Here is an 18669-nt window from a genome sequence, read left to right as displayed (position 1 = left end):
TTAAAAGATAAATCAACAACTTTAGAAATAAATAAATATTCTTTTTTATTCTTTTGATAGAAATGTAGTAGTGATACTCGACGTACGATCAGACGTACGATTTTTGTCAAATTAACTCAACGAAGTGGAGTCTAACAAAGTGTCGAAATCATCGTAAATCGACCAAAAATTGGGATGGATGATAGAAATTCTACTTGATGCCTTAACTCGAATCAAAGTATTGCAATTGATGTTCTCGATTCGTGTCACAGACACCCTACAGAAGTTGTCAAGTATGAGCTTTGTGAAACTTCAATGGGACTAGACCTTTTGAACGTTAAACATCTCGAATCGATGAGCAACCCTGTGACCCATACTCGAATATTGGACTATGAAAATACGATTTTCATTGATAATTTTGGAACTTTAGAATAATTTGATTTGTTCAAGGATAGATAAGGAAAATTTTTCCTTTGAAAATTAAATGTTTTCAATATTTTTTTTTCTGAAAATAAAATAATAATATCATCCACTTCGAGAGGAAATTTTTCATTGAAATAATAATATGAAATGAATATAATAAAACAAGTTTCTTATTTAAAATTTTTCTTAAATTAATTGATAGTATTATTCTAGTTAGAATGATGAAAGAAAATTGATTATCAAATAAGAGACGAATAAAAAAGGAAAATTGCATTTCCAGAAATATTCTTATTTCGTTATTAATTTAGATTTAACTAGAAGATGTGTTCAACGTTGCGAAACGTTACTTGTCATTCACAGAGCTGCTTCAAAATTTCATAAGCAGGATCCAGAGAATTGTTCCAATCCACGTTGATTCTGCTAGTGTCTTAATGTTCTGAGAACGTCGGAAGCAAGAATTTAACGCACAGTTAAAATAATTTTCACATTATCTGTATTTAACAGAATAGAATATTTGCAATTACTAGAAACCATTTCTTATAATTAGAACTTAAGAATTTCAATATTTCTATAAAATAGAAATTTTGTTTCAAATCTCTCTATAGATAGAAATAATAATCTATATTTTAATATCTATTGATTATCTCAAATTTATCTCTAAAAACATATGTCACAGTGATACATTAATTATTAATAACAGATTATAAGATTTAAGCCAAAATAATCAATTTACAGCAATCATAAGAAGAATTGTTGTTAATATTTAAAATATTGATTCATAAAAAAATGAAAAAAGAAATTTGAGTTATAATATATTCTAAGAAATTGAGAAAAGATTAATCGGAACGATCCGCCGAAAGAAAAAGTATCAGTTTGCAACCTAATGTCTGACTTATAGTCGGCCTATTCCACTGTACTTGCGCCCCGTCTAATCTGGCTGTCCTTATTCCGGGCAACGAGCACAAAAGAGACGAAAGAGGAGATAAGAAAAGAAGTCACGTTACCCTCTACTGTCTCTCGCTCTGTTAGCTGCGCCCCATTGTTTTCCATGCAGAAACAAGAGGGCTTTAAATATTCTCCGCGGCGCCTGAAACTTCCCTGCGGAATATTGAACTCGGACACGATGGAAAAATATTATTCTCCTTTGGTTACAAATTGTCGTTTTGATCAGGAATTGAGAAATATTTCACTGGAATATCTTATTGGCGATACTTTGTTATCGTTGCCTGGCCATTCATCGTTCGTTTCTACTGAAATTATAATATTATTATAAATATCGCATCTAACTTTATTCGGATTTATTAGTTTAGTAATTAATATTATGGAGTATGTAAAAATATTTTTTAAAAATAATTTAAAAATTATTGTTCGAGTTATTATTTATTATTGGAATTAAGAAATATTTAGAAATTTATTATATTATTTTATTTATTTGTGCATCGATTCCCCATTTTTAAAATTATACTACTTAATTTTATTCGTTGAGAAACAATATTCTTTTATTATGCTTGATCATAAGTAGTTTGTTTTTCTAATAATTTTATCAATACAAAATTATTATTTAATGAATTAATTAAGCAAAGCTTCATTTAGTAACATTTTTTAAAATAAAAATTTTTCTTTGATTTTTTTTTTTTTTTTTAACTTGCAATGCATGGAGAAGTTCAATCAAAATCCATCGATCTCTTTTACGTCATCAAAGAAAGATTGATCAATCTTGAAGGAAATCCTTCCTGTGGCGTTTGTCTCTTGACTCGTGACCGAATAATTTTTTGGAGCGTGAACGTCGATCGATAGACTCGATTAAAAAATGAAGAAGGAGGCGAAATTCGACAGACTTTTCATATCACTCTTTAATTCTTCGAAGGAATTGTCAAAACCGGAAAACGGTTTTTATCGCCCCTCTGATTTACGATGAAAGAACAATCTTCTAATTCTGTTCTTCGAATTTCATAAAATTCCAACCTGTCTTCAATCTCCATAAAATTAAAAAAGATTGTATAATAAAAAATTCTTATTTTTTTCGATGCTCATTAAAAAAATATATAAGAAAAATTTAAACAGAAAAATTCTAACTAAATTCAATTCTTTAAAAAATTCAGAAGAAAAAAAGAACCTCGTAAAATTCTTAAAAGAGGAATTCTATAAAGATAAGGAAAATCGAACTCGTAAAAGAAAACTTGAACGAAAAAGAAAAAAAATACTTCGACTCCCATAAATTTAAAAGAAATTGTAAAATTTTAAAATTAAAAGAAATCGAATCCACATCCTTTTTTAATATTCAATTTAATCCTCTCTAAAAAAAAAAATCATAAAGACAGATTTCAACGGAAAAATTTCAACAAAAAAAAAAAAAAAAGATTTCCATTCCAATAAAACTACAAGAAACTTTAATAAAAATTGCTTTATCGAATCTTCTTTTCAACGTGATATATTCAATATTCAATATTCAATATTCAGCTCATCAAACAATTACGTAGATAGATAAAAGATAGATTTCGATACAAGAATTCTAGATTAAAATTACGTAAACTTCGAGAGAAAAATTTTATAACGAGATTTTATAACGATTCTTCCATAAAAGAAAAAAATAAGAGAAAGATTTCGATTCATCAAGACTCTACGCTAAAAAAAAAAAAATAATAATCTTCTCTTCGCCAATCTCACATTCCTTTCGATCCACCAAAAAAGCCATGGAATAAAAAGCAGGACAGGATGAAAGACATTTGTCTCGAAAGAATTCAATTTATAAAAAGATTCCTTTAAAAAAAAAAAATACAAAAAAAGGAATCAGAAGAAAAAGAATCATCAAGTTTGAAAGAAGGCATGTAGACCCCTGTCCCTCGGGGAACCGGGGTTCACAAGTAGAAATTCACGGAGCGCGGAAGTCGGGCGGGCCAGCGTTAATCTGAATCGGACATGCTCGCACTCTAATATTTCAGCCGAGTGTCAAGAGCAAAACTGGCTGGCTCTCGCAAGATTCTTCAAAAGCCCAATTCCGCCGAGTTTCCAGCTTTTCTCCGTCCACCACGTGTCCTTTTCCTTTTCGGCTAATCCGAAACCGGCGTCCCGCTTTCGCCCCGCTACGTGTATTTCCGGCGGCGCGCGAAACAAAAACGCGCGAATCGCGACCCTGAGCGTTTTGCCCCGATAATTACGAGCAGCTGGGTCACACCGCTGTCGACTCTTTTGATATTCTCCTCGTGGATGAAGGAGGAGTTGGTTCCTGATATCCTGTCTTCAGAAGAAAAATCCAAAGGGTCGAGAGTTTTGATAGGATAGCGAAAAAGGATTAACAATACTTTTCTTTCTCTTCTGTTTGTTGCTAAACAGAGAAAAAGTAACTGCTTAAAAATTTTTTCGACCATAAAATTGTTTCAAGTAATTATAGTTGATCCCAACTCTTCGTATAATCTTAGCCTTAGTGGTTGTTTCCAGTTATTCAATGAACAGTAAATTAACTTTATTCTTAACTTCGGTTATTAAATTTTATGATATGCTGTTGAAGAAATTGTAAAAGGACAATCTCTGGATTTGTAAAACCATCCATTTTTCTTTTTTTTTTTTTTGACGTTTCATCGAATTGGTATCGACCATAACGATATGTCTCTCTCTCTCTCTCTCTCTTCATTCAAATGGGAGGATCACTCGAGGTCACGAGAAGTGGCGTATAAAATGGCGGGGAAGGATGAAATTTTATAGGGCTGTAAAATCGTGGGAAAAGGAACGCTTTGTCCGGGGATTCGTGAAATTTTGATGGGCCTCGGAGTGCGCCCGCGAACCATGTGGATAAACTTTATCTCCGCCATTCGGCCGGTGTAACTTCGCTAATTTTCACCGGACAAAAGGGCCAACTTGCAATGGACGAATGGGATTAGTGGGCACAGAGCTGGGAACTCGGCCAGCCTCCTCCATTGGAAGAACGATTGACTCGGTCTCTGCCCCTCTTTGTTGTCCAAGAAATTGGATTAAACTATGAATGACATGAAATTGATAATAAACTTCAGATTTGGATATTTATTATCTTTTTTTTCAATACAAAATTTATTCAATATTATATATAAATATTTATATATGTTGTCAATAATTGATGAATTTAAGATCAATTTTCTATTCACCATTTATTAATTAAAAGAAACTATTATGAAAATTTCATTCCAAGAAGAAACCTAACCTAACTTCTACTCATTCTTAATTACTCTTATCCCAATCTGGTAATTAACTAACTTAATTACCAATCTAATCATTAAAAATTTCCTACAAATCATTACATTTATAAATTCCATATATAAATCATTACATATTATTATAAAAATTCCAATATAACAAAATCATTGATGATCGCATAACCTCTCAAAATTCTATATATACATACACTTTTCATTATCAAACGCTTTATGGATTATTACAAAAATTTCTCAATTATTTCAATCAAGATCCACGAGTGATCGAGGATAACAATCGAAATGATCGAAATCTCGTGAAATGTCGAAGCGAAAGGTTAAGTAGAACGAGGCTCACTCGTTTTCAGGAGGAGAACGCCAGAGGGCCGTGAAGGTAAGAGGCGACACGGATCTTAACGCCCTCTAACCTCTGTCTCAGCTCGTTGCTCCATTTCTCGAAAGGGTTTACACACTTTTTCCACGAGCGTTTGAGCACGTAATACACGCTGCTCGAGTGCCGGTAGTTTGCTTAACAATGCGACCGACCCCTCTCCCAAAGAGACTGGATCTCGAGGAACGTAATAACACCTCTTCCTGTTACTGAAAATTCGAGGAGAAGGGAATCGAACGAATCGAGTATCGATCTTAATGTTTAAAACGTTAGAAGAAGCATTCTTTTTATATTTTTGCAATTGGAACTCGTTTTAGATTTTATGTACAGAATAAAAATGAATGTTTTAAGAATTGATTTTAAAGATCAAAAAGAAATAGAAAATACTGATTGATGGTTAATTATTGAGATGAAAATAGAATTTTGATTATATGTATAAAATAAAATATAAACATTCTTAAATTTCTCAACTAATCTCTGAAATTAAAAATTCCTAAAATTCCTAACCTTTCCTATAATCACGTATTCTAAAAATTTGTTAAATTAATCATTCTTCTTTTACATCAGATATGTAAAACATCAATAATGATAATACGTGATAATTTGCATCAATACAATTTTAACGATTCCTATTCGATATTTCATCATTCCAAAATCTGTAAAAATAACAATTGTTATACCGAATCAGAAGCGATAGCTCGATCGATAATATCGCTTTTTCTCCAGGGAATGAATTTTATCAGGCGCGTTTGTCGTTGACCACGAATATTTACGAGAGGGAGAGAGAGAGAAATATTTCACGAAAAATGGCCGTATTTCACGTGTCGTTTGATCTGCATCCGCCTCGTTTCTCAATGTTTCACGAATTTTCGTTAATTCGATCTTTTTTTCGAAGAACGAGGATGAATTTTTATTTTTTATCGTCAACGAACACGTTCTCTCCCTGTGTGAAATTGTTTGAGGAGGGAAGATGAGATTTTTCACGGATTTTTTAATTTCTTTTCGTTTTCGTACGCCAATGTAATCACAGTAATTAATTGCTTTTCTGGCGTACCTCGTCCCTTTCCTCGAGTCGTTTTTTAAATTACAATTAAAAACTTCGTTTGTTCGCGTATACAAGGGGAACGTATCTTGCACGTGGACATAGATTCGAAATTGCGATGAATCGATTCTGGAATTAAATTTCATTCGTGGAATTGAATGAACACGCGAATTTTTCCCATATTCTTCCTTTTCAACGTTTGTAACGATTAAATAGTGAAATTGTTATCAGAATTAGTAATTCGACAGTTGCAAATTAAAGATATTTTTATTTGATGTATTACACATTTGTAAATAATAAATTGAAAATTGCAAAATATAATATACTTTTCATACAATAAAAATTTTATTGCCAAAAATTCTGATTTCATCAAAAACATAGATGAGACAAAAAGTTTTAGTATTTCTTCTTGGAGATTTTTCACAACAAGATTTTGCTCCATCACTACAAAGTTATACATTTTAAACGTTTAATTTCATCTCCTTGAAATAATATTCTACTAAAAAAAAAATATACTACTAAAAAAATTAAATAATTTTCGAATATGGACGTTTATTGAAAGAACACGTAAGAAATATAAGTGTTAAAAGAAAATAAATTAATGATCTTTAGATATCTTTCCAAGATAAAATGAGGAAAGAATTTGGAAATCTTTTCCAAAAAAAAAAATATTAATTACAAATAGATTATTTAAAAAAAAACTTTTATCCTCGTCAAAAAAGGAATCTCGATTTCCAATGCACGCATCTTAAGAAAGATCGTCCTCACAGTGAAGACTGAATGAAACGGATGCGCAGCAGTTTAAGCCTGAGCTGATTATTTTTTTTCAGGGAACGATTCAATCACGAAAATGCGAAAATTCGCGATATCGAGGGGAGGGGGTAAGGTTAATTAACGACCATGCTTCGAGGAAGGACGGGGGAGAGGGGGAGGGGGAAGGATGGAAAAGAGGACAAAAGCGCGTAAGACTCGAAACGAAAGGAATCGTGTGGACGAGGGATGCCTGCGGCCATTGTCACGTTCTAAGAAATGGAATACGTGATATAGCCGACTTTTTTCTTTCTTGGAATACTGAAAAATTCGTGTCTGTATGCATGCCTCGAAATAGGATAAATCTAAAATAGGATGGATTCTTTATAGATATTTTGGACGTGAAAATTTTTGCTGCTTTATATTTGCATAAGTATTATGACTTATATATATTTGTATTCACTTATAATAATTGTTTTTATCGCTGGATTTGAAAGGGATGGATTCATTAAAAAATTATATAATATTGTAGATTATAAATATTTGTTATATATTTGTAATTGTATTATTGATTTCCTAATAAGTTTGTTCTTTGTATCTTTGGATATGTAGATTTGATAAGTTCTTTCAGTAATTATCGTACCAACAGTCGGTACAAATGGAATTTTCAATAATAATAACAATGAACGAGATAAATATATTTTATCTTGTAAAATATAAACGAATAAACAAATATATATTAATTATAAACTTGTATACTATACACGAAATAATTAAAAACAATCTTCCCAATTAAAAACTTTTCTCGACAAAACAAATACCCAAAAATCATACTAATTAAAATACACCATTACCTTGAACGAAACCTTTTCGAGAAAATCTCCTAAAGCTTTACAAAACAATTCAATTAACGCAGAAAATACTAGCTGCAGCGTAGACGCTGTTCCCAAACTTCTTCGCCATTTTTAACTTCGTCAGCAACATCGTCGTCTCGGTAACTTGAATAATTTGCTTCTCTCTCTCTCTCTCTCTCTCTCTCTCTCTCTCTCTCTCTCTTTCTCTCTCTTTTTCTCTTCACACTTTCGAGTTAACTGGAAGTAATCATTAGAGAGACGCAACCACCAACTTTCTCGACCGTAGTCCATTAAGTTACGCTCATTTCACGACTGAGAAGATTCGAATCTGGCGAAAAGGATCTGGCGCCAGTTTTTCTGGCCCCGGAAGACTTATCCCCGACCGAGTTATATTAGTTATCGAAATTTCCATTGTTTTCGGCGTTCAGACTGATTAATCAGTCTTCTAAACTCGCTCGTTTTACGGATCGAGAACAAATAGGGGCGTTGAAGTGCTTAAGTGGCCATTTTCAGATGGGAATTGGGACGGCTGCTGCTCTTTTTTATCGAGCGAGATTCGCGATTGAGATGAAATTAAGAGCTTAATCGCTTCGATTCCTTAATTTTTAGTTACTTTCGAACGATTTTCAATTAGAAAGTTGAAAATTAAGAATTATCGAGTTAATCGAGGATATTTTGTTTTGTTTTTTTTTTTTTTTGATGGAAAAATATATAACGAGACAAGAAGTTATAAATTTGATTATTATAAGTTTAGGAAAAATTGCATTATGTATATAAAAAAGTTTTTTTTAAACAAATTTTATATTTTTAATCAAACTTTATAATTATGTGGATCATAATGGTTGTGATGAATGAAAGCTTCAATTTTTTCTTTTCAAACATAACTTTTTAATACAAAATAAAGGAAAATTTTAAATTAACAAAATATTCAGAATTCCCTATTATCCTATTTTTTTTTTCTCCTTTCCAAAGAAATTTCTCGACAATCTTTACTTTTTATTAAGATTTTTTAATTACGAAATCAAATAATTTGTTCTTCCATCTAATATCAATTTAAATTTCTTTGATCTAACTTGAATCAATCAATATCTCTCATCAATTACTTTATTAGAAAAGAAAGTAAAAATTGTATATGATAATCAACTAAAATTACGATTTTAATAAATTTGAATGTTTTTCGTTTTGAATCCTAAAAATCACATCACATCAATAAAATTGAAATCTCGATTAATTTCATTTATAGAATCTCTGATCGTTAAAAAAATCTCACGAGTCGAATAAAAAGGCAATGTTTTTTAATTTATTGCTTAACAACAATATAGTATACTATATAAAAATACAGCATAGCATAGCAACAATAGATGAAAGAAGGGAGGGAGGGGGAGGAAGAAAAATCGGTTCACTTTTCGAGAAGACGGGATCGCTATCCGGAAAACTTTTCCATCGAAGGATTTGCCCCGATAATTCACGGGCTCTGATATGGTCCGCGGGAGGAAATCCAAATTGTCGGCCATTGGGGAGAGGATTAAAGAGGAGCTCGGCCGTTTAATTCCCGTCCTGACAAAACAACCGGACCAGTATCTGAAGAAAAGAAGTCGACGGAATCGTTAATGAAGCCTTCCACTCTAGCCGTCTAACCGTCCAGCCTTTGAATTGCAGATCCCTTTGCCTTTGGAACGGAATAAATCACGACAATCGAACGGTCAGGAAACCGAAGTTGGTGAAAAAAAAGAAAAAGAAAAGTGTGTTGTGTTAGACAGAATCCGATGAAGGATAAGAAACGGGGCCTTTTGACATTTTTTCCCGTTTTCCACTTATGAAAGAATCGAATTAATTTCCATAATTAATGAAGGAATGTATAGGAAGAGTATTAAAAAAAAAAAACGTGAAATTTATCGAAGAGACAAACAAGATCAAGAAAAAGTTATCACGATTATTGGGAATTGGATTTTAATGGCAATCTAAATGTTAATGGTGTTAAAATCTTTCTCATCTGAACTGTGTATATGTTCAAAGAAATTAACGTTCGAACAATTTCACTCCCTTCTATCCACGTCTCTAATCACGGACGATACACTGGCAGTCGGTTAAATAACCCTTCAACACTGAATATTTGATCAAGAACTATTCTACTGCAGGCCGGCCGACCAATCGTGAAGCTATTCCACTTCGCTCGGTCTGATTCCACACGATTCTATTCTACTGTCGAAGCTTGACCAACTTTAACCCGGTTTCCACGTTAGTTCCAAAGGTATTTGAATTCTAGCCACACTTCGTATAATTATAACTGGGATTTCGATGGACGATATTCTTCCCCCAATTGTGAAAACTTATTTAGTTTATTCGCAATTTATGTTTCTAAAAAGGGGGGCTGATACAAATGGACAACTTTGACAGTAACTGGAACTTTGCTTCGCCGCCGATAATACCTTTTATTAGTCGCGAATATTGGGGAATACCCTGGAAGAATAATTTTTATAATACGATTATTTGATTAATCGGAATAAGTATTGTACACTTCGAGAGTTTATTTATAAAAGTTTGACAAGTAAAAGAATTTATTCATGTACAAAAGATAAAAATTAGATCTCAAGATCAAAAATCGAACGTTCGTTATTTCCTCTTCTTTCTCAAAAAGTAAATTGATTTTTAAAACAAATATTAACTTAACTGAAAGATCATCCCTAGGGATAATAAAATAAAAATATTCGCATCCCTTTTATAAAATCCAATTACCGAGTAATCCATTTCATCCATAAAATTCTTAAAAAAAAAAAGGCACGATATTAAATTCTCAAGATCCGAATACCCGAAAGGGTTAATCAATCATGGAATGTGAGAAAAGGTGGGGGAAGGAATTAAGAGAAAGAAGAGAACCGGTGTTTTCGCCTAATGATTTTTCCCGACTGTGTATCAATGGCTGGGCGAGAAGAAAAAAAAAAAAAATATCGTGGAGGCTGGAGTTTGAGAGGCTGTGAAACGAGCTGAAAACGTCCTCTCGTTGCACAAAGACTCTAATGATGTGAGCTTGCAAGCTCACCCACGCGAACCAACTGGAAATCAACCCTCCGTTCCGCGCCCTTCGTTAGAATCGGACCACGATGACCGCTTTCTCGCCGAAAAGAAACGGATGGGAGGGGTGAAAGTGTAAAGGAATAAAGGCATCGTGGATGGGATTTTGCGGATCGAGGTAATGTGACGTGGAAAATGGAGGGATGTTCTTGTGTTTTTTTTTTAGAAATATAGGGGATTAAAAAAAGAAGGAAGGCTGAGTTATATATTATTATGTTGTTTGAAAAATAACTTTTGAAAAATGATATCAACAAATTGAAATAATAAAAAAATTGTATGATTATTTAATATGAACAATTTAAATTAATATCTGAAGATAAATGAATAAAATTTCCTAATATTATTATCCAAATCGATTCAACCAAAATTTATTAAATTTATTTATTAATAATAATTATCTTCATTAAAGTTTCTCGTGAATGATTTTTTTAATACGTCTTTGAAATATATATGTAGCTACATTTCACCCCAAAATTTCCAGGAAACGAGTCTGTTTCCATCAAAGTTATATTTCAAGTCGAAGTCTGTTGAAGAAGAGATGGATATCTTCCTATCTACGATATCTGCATTTTTATCTCATAAATTCTAATTACTAAATTAAATACGTATCTATTTATCTCACTTTCCATCCACTCTCGCATCCACCCTCCTCGACAGAATGGCAAATATTATTAATATTCGCCCCTCCTTCTCATATTTCCCGCCACAATAGCCAACTGGGAAAAGGGAAAATTAATGGTCAAAATTTCTTGGAACATTTCTACAGACGCTAAATTACCGCGTTATTTATAAAGGAAGCGATCTTCCATAACCAGACCATGACGCACCCTTTAACAACGAGCCACATGTGTAATGATTTATCACGACCATTGTACTCGTATTAGAAGCTATTTCGAGGCTATTTTTTCTCTCTCTCTCTAAATATGATGAGCTAATGTAACATATACACGTATCGATAGTGATGACGTCAAACGAAAGTCGACCTAGATTTCGAGTTTCGTAAGAATGTTTCGAGGGGAAAAAATTTTAGCGATTGTCTGACCGTGACCGATTTATATCACTCGTGTATACACAATTGTCTTGTCTGCCGTAACTGGATTTATTCTACTTATTATTATTTGGTTTGTTAAATATCGCTATTCGATATTGGATAAACTGTCTTGCGCTGTTTATTTAATTAAAATAGACTATTATTCCACTTGTCTCGTTGTGATTAGGCCAGCCTAGGGATTATGATTAATCAATTTTGCTCGTCCTATTGTAATTAACTTATTCTATTTGTCTCTGTTGGATTACCTATTCTATTCTATTTGATTAATCCATTCCACTTGACTGACTATATTACTGGCTTATCGTTTAATTATAATGATTACAATACGAAATACTTTATAATATTTTAAGAAAATTATTTAATTATTGGGGGAAAAAAATTTACAAGATATTTTAAATTTTGTTTCCAAATAAAAATAGAAAAGGATATAAAATTCGTTCAAAAATTCGTTGAAATAATTTTAAAGAACTTGCGAGCATAATTTTTGTTTCTAAAGACGCGGAAAAAAATTCGAGAAATTCGAAACAATTTTTAACCAATTATTTTTATTTCAAAGATTAAAATAGAAAAAGTATTTCTCTTGAAAAAATAATTTTAAAATAGAACGCAAAATACATCCCCATTCCCCTTTTTTTCGCGATATCACAGAATTTCCTTTGGAAAATCGAACTTCTCCCTCCAAGTGGTTCATTCATGTCAGACAGCTTCGTAGCCTCTCGGCGTTATTTCAAGATTTTTAACGCCTGTTTTTCGAAAGGAGAGACGAGTGCACAAAAGGATCCGTGAAATTTCCATGCTGGGGGGGGAGAGGAGGAGTAGGAATACCGTGAAAGAAATCCCTTATCTCGAATGGCGCTCTTTTAAACGCTTATCTCCCGCTCGCTCGCGCCATCTACTCGAAAAATAAAAACATCGTGGAAGAAAACATCGTTTCAGGATGAATCTTCGCTTAAAAAGAAAAACGTACCAACTTTTTCTTTTTTCCTCCTAACACATTCTCTAGAAATGATGGAGAATCGATGTGAGACTTTTAATATCTCTGAATATCCACGATTTCTATTTTTTTTTTCTCGCGTATCGACGATGCACAGAAATCCAAACTCCTCGAGGAGAAAACCATTCGAGATTCTCGTGAATCACGCACGATTTTCAATCCGTGGAAAAGTCGAGAAAGGGAAAGAGTTATTATAATGCGTTAAATTTTTCGTGAAATATTATTAACAAAATAAATATAATTACGGATGCATGGAGATTAATCTTTAACATCCTTTAATTATTTAATTATAATTCTTCTTTGGTTCAGTTTTTCCATCTGTATAAATACTTTTTTGAATTATATATATATAGAATTTTTAAAAAATTTTCAAAACTTATCAGTAAATATATTCGTCACATGATGCAAATATTTATATTTATGTATATTTTTAAATGAAAATTTTTTTTCGATATTACAAACAGAGCAGAGAGAAAACGAGTAGAACAGATCAACGTTTACGGTAACAGAATTCCATTTGAAATAAAAATTCGCGCTCCAACTTTTTACACGGTGTAATTTTCGCGCAACATTTTGAATACTACGAATAAGTAAAACAGATGGAAGAAAATTTAAACAAAATATTTCTAATTAAACTTTGCCAATGATTCGAATAAAAGATGATTTTCAGTATCCCAATTGTTCGAAATTCTTTTATAAAAATTTATGGATCTCCAAGAAGAAAACAAAACAAAAAAAAAAGTCATTTCAACTACAGTTCTGTAGCCATTTATCTCGCCATAAATATTCATCGCCCGTCACGTTCATCATGAACCGACTAATTCGTTATTAATCGACGCCGAGTCAACGTTGAAATCCATCAGCGGCCACCATTTCCCCGAAACGATGGCCGTCGACTTAAAACGATCGCATGACTCACGCGAGAGGAATAAAGTGAGCGGAGGATAATGCGAAGGAAATAAGGTTCGAGGCTCGATCGGATACGAACAATGCAACGTAATTGTCGATTTGCCTTTTAAAAGGCAAAGGTAAATTTTGCGGAATAATTTTCGAAGAAAGATCCATGATGAAGTTATTCCAATAGATGGTCTTCGTTTCCTCGAACACTTTATTAAGTGGGAGACAAAAGAGTTGTTAGATCAGATCGAGGAATAAATAGTTGTTGACTTTTGTTGAAATTTCTCTCTCCCTCGTTGGATGATAATTATGAACGAGAATTCATTGAGATTTCATTTGTTACGAACACTAATATCTCAACAATTCTGTGTATATTTTATACAGAATGTATATAGGAACGAGAAAGTGTAATTTTAACTTCAAATTCTTCACGGAAGAAATATATGATAATTATTAGTGAATCTATCGTTATTCATTGTTATCCAGAAACAAACTTTAATAAACGGGGATATTCCTTGAAGGAGGCTTCATTCAAGAAGGCGTATCTCAAGAAGCGTCCCATATCCGATGTCGACCATTATTTCAGTTTTCGATAAGGGATGAAAGATTCGAAGCATCGTTGACAAGGGAGAAAAAAAATAGCAATGATAATGTGATCTAGAAATTTTCAGAACTTCATTCCTAATATAATTTGGAAATAATGTAAGAGTCTAATTTTTTAAATTATTTATGATCATAATTATAGTATGTTCAATTATCTTATTGTATTTGCTTGAAAAAAAAATTCTTCTATTCTATTTATTTAAATCAATTTTAACTTGCTCTCTAACTCCTTCAATTATTAACATTCTACATATTTAATAATAATAACTTGTATAATAATAAACTATTAATCAATCAATAATCAATCTGTCCAATCATTATTATCATATTTCATTTTTCTCATAATAAATTGTTCCTTGACAAACTTGTTTTATTCTACATATTTAACCAATAATAATTTATTAAACTTGTTTAAAGTATTCATAAGTTTCATTTTTCTGACTATTGAATTGTTTTATTCTATGTTCTATCTATTCATCATTATTAACATTCATTATTATTAACATATTTCATTTTTCTGATTATTCTGATTATGAATTGTTTCTTGACAAACTTGTTTTATTCTACATATAACCAATAATAATTTATTAAACTTATTGAAAGTATTTGTCTATCAATAACTTGTTCAATCATTATTAACACATTTCATTATTCTGATTATTCTGATTATGAATTGTTTCTTGACAAACTTCTACATTTAATACAATAATAATTTATTAAACTTGTTCAAAGTATTCATAAATTTCATTTTTCTGATTATTGAATTCTTTTATTGAATTGTTTTATTCCATATATTCAATAATAATAATTTGTTAAACTATTTGTCTATTAATAACCAATCTATTCAATCATTATTAACATATTTCATTTTTCTGATTATTCTAATTATGAATTGTTTCTTGACAAACTTGTTTTATTCTACATATTTAACCAATAATAATTTATTAAACTTGTTTAAAGTATTTGTCTATCAATAACCTGTTCAATCATTATTAACACATTTCATTATTCTGATTATTCTAATTATGAATTGTTTCTTGACAAACTTGTTTTATTCTACATATTTAACCAATAATAACTTATTAAACTTGTTTAAAGTATTCATAAGTTTCATTTTTCTGACTATTGAATTGTTTTATTCTATGTTCTATCTATTCAATCATTATTAACGTATTTAATTTTTCTGATTATTCTGATTATGAATTGTTTCTTGACAAACTTGTTTTATTTTACATTTAACTAATAATAATTTATTAAACTTATTTAAAGTATTTGTCTATCAATAACCTGTTCAATGATTATTAACATGTTTCATTATTCTGATTATTCTGATTATGAATTGTTTCTTGACAAACTTGTTTTATTCTACATATTTAACCAATAATAATTTACTAAACTTGTTTAAAGTATTCATAAGTTTCATTTTTCTGACTATTAAATTGTTTTATTCCATATATTTAATAAGAATAATTTGTTAAACTATTATATCTGTCAATAACCTGATCAATTTTTTCTGACAATTATACTTATAAACAATAATAACTAACTAAACTTGTTGAACTGATGACACGTCTATCAAATAACCAACTTGTTCCAATCGTTACATTGTCACGTTGAAATCGCCACGTCTGCTCCACTGTACGTACCTCTACTTGTTTAGCAACAGGTTTCTTGTTCTACTTGTGCCTGGAAATGATCGATCCATTCTACACAGGCCTGGCCAGCGTGCGGTTTATTCCACTTGTCTGAAAATGATCTTGACACGCTCCACCGGTCTAGACTGATTCCATCATGGCTGCGTTTAACATACAACAGAAGTGGAAGGCATCACCTTTGCGTGATCCTTCGTGGCGATCAATCATCGAAAAGAACAGAGGGCCAACCTCGAAAACTTTTCTCAACCCGAGCTCACGTAACTTACGGAATATTTTCGGAATAAATTCGCCCTTTCTAGGTTAACAATCTTATGGGCGCTAGAGTTAACAATAAGCCCCGTCGATCGATCGAATGTCATTCGATTCCTCGAGATCATCGCAAACGTAGCAGCACACGCTCGTCAGGAGGAGAGATTCGTTTTCTCTCGTCGGATCTCGAAAATTAATTTCATAAATTTGATTGAAATCCTTAAATGAATTATCAAAGATATTATGCTTCTCTGCCAGTTCGATCGATCTTAAATCGGCATTTTTCCTGCTTCGAATGAATAATTATTTTTATATGGCGAGAATAAAAATAAAATTTATAATATTTCATAAAGCTATGCAATATTTCTTATCTTGTATTTGCAAATACATTTTAAATTTCCAATTCTTTAATCAAATGAGCATTTATCCACTTACCCTAAATTTCCAAAATTCATATTTTACAATACGATGTAAACGAGCCTTTCATTCTCGCATCTTTCCATCCTTGTCCATCTTATCGGATAGATGATCATAACCAACTCAAAAATAATCTCATTGCTTCCTAAAGAATTGACGAAAGCAAGATCCCCTCTCCTCTCCTTTTGATGTGGGACATTTATCCACACCAGACGAAGCCAGAGAAAAATCCAGAAAAAAACACGCGTAAACACAAGTCGAAATAAATTAATGGGAGAGAAGAGACGAACGACAGTTCCAACGACATCGATACACTTGGAAAGCTTCCACACTTGGAGACCGCCTATCCCTCGAAAGAAGCCTGGTGACCGATGATAAATTTGTTTGCGAACCCTCCGAAATTTCTTCCCTCCGGGAGAAAGCAGATCTGATCGAATTGAATCGAACGCGAGGATTGGATAAATTAACCTTGCGGATGGGAAGGCATTAAATCACGTAATGTCGTCAATCCCTGGCACCAGTCTCTGTTCCTTTTTTCCACGTTTTCTCGAGAAGAAATTCGATTATACTATAACAAAGAAGCGTTCTTCTTGCTCTTGTACGAAGAGGATCGACGCAACTTGATAGGTTAAAAGTAAATTTCAACGCGGTTTAATTTTCACGCGCACACTTTCCGCGCAAGGCGGGCGTAACGAGCCTTTAACAGCGTATTACGGATAATGCATAGATAACGAGCGGTGTCACGTGACAGCTCGCCGTCATATGTCGCCATCTGGTGGATCCCAATCTCGTTTCGACGATTTTCGATTCGCGTAACGGTTATCGTGCACGGTTAATGCATTAATATAACATCGTTTTCGAAATGATTGCAATTTATTGACATCACGTTCTTTTATAAAACGTTTTATTATATGCGATCATTATGTTAATGTCTTCGTGAAGGAAGGATTCCAAGGATCTAGTGGCTTCTGAACAAATACAGAAAAAGTTGATTGGACGATTGTTTATTAAGTGAACCGAGCTATTGAAATTGTGCATCAGATTATTGGAAATTATTTTACGTGATAATTAATTTACTTAAGCATGGTAAGTATTTTTCATTCGTTTCCTTTCCTTGTTGTATTAATATTTCAACACGAATATCCAAAGATATATAATTACCAATAATAAAAGAGACTTGATATCGACGAATCTTCGTCCATTTTCGCGCAAAAAGAAAAAATCTCGATGCAAAAGACAAAATCACTCCTCCAACCGGAAGTGCTCACGGTTGGAAAACATTTGACACTTTCATCATCGTCGTCTCTCCTCCAAAATTACGCCCATCCATCCTCGAAGGAAGGAACGAAATCGTTCGCATCCTCCTCCTTCAAAGAAACTGAAGGGGTTCGCGTGAAATTGAGCCTGTTAAAAATGCTGCTCGTTTCGAACCGCGAATCCATTCGTCGAAATAATCGCTGGAAACGAAAAGAGAAAAAAAAGAGAGGAGGAATCGAAAGGTTTCACGAGGGTGCAAAGAGATTTGAGGGGTGGGGAGAGGTTCGATCGAAGTTTCTCGTTGAACTTCTCTCGAGGAAACGTAATTGGACGGCGTCGTTGTGCCGAAATTGAGAGAGGATACAAGCTTTTCAAGCTTCCTCGGGCTGAAAAAAGGCCGGTATTTCGTACCACTTGGGTTTTGGGCGGAGCAGGATTTCGAAGAGCCTTCTGAGATCCATTCAATGAATGGATTTCCACGCATTGGTTATTCTCGTAGACTTGATGATGATGATGATGATGGTATTTCAATAAGGAGGAGTAACGAGGTTAAAAATCTTTGGATTGGATAAAGAAAAGGATGATTGTTCGATTAAGTTTTAATTAAGAGAAAATAAAAGTATCATATTTGCAGAAAATTAAATAGCTGCTTTCCAAAATAAAATCCTACGAGTTGTAAAATTTTCTAAAATAATAAAATTATCAAAATAAAAGAAATTTTTGGAACAACTTAACACACGAACGTGATTATCAAATTATCATAAACCAATAACAATATATATTTCTTTAATCTTTCACTAAAAAAAAGACAAAGTCTCGAAAGATTCTAAAATATCTTGTCGAACAAGTTGAACAATTTATTTTCAATAATT

At 32.4% G+C, this 18669-nt stretch overlaps 1 protein-coding gene and 1 long non-coding RNA gene across 2 annotated transcripts in view; both read right to left on the bottom strand.

The window, feature by feature from the left end:
• The window catches only part of LOC408547 (toxin 3FTx-Lei1), a 101389-nt gene that overhangs the window by 66306 nt on the left and 16414 nt on the right, over nt 1-18669 (bottom strand). The window lies entirely within an intron of this gene.
• Nucleotides 1219-18543, bottom strand: LOC102656508. Its single transcript, XR_003306124.1, has 3 exons — nt 16559-18543; nt 15866-16409; nt 1219-1652 (listed from the first exon to the last, which is right to left on the bottom strand). It is a non-coding gene; the product is annotated as an uncharacterized LOC102656508 (long non-coding RNA).

Source organism: Apis mellifera, linkage group LG15 (genome assembly GCF_003254395.2).
Source record: "Apis mellifera strain DH4 linkage group LG15, Amel_HAv3.1, whole genome shotgun sequence".
Taxonomy (NCBI): domain Eukaryota; kingdom Metazoa; phylum Arthropoda; class Insecta; order Hymenoptera; family Apidae; genus Apis; species Apis mellifera.
This window is presented reverse-complemented; position numbering and strand designations above follow the sequence as displayed.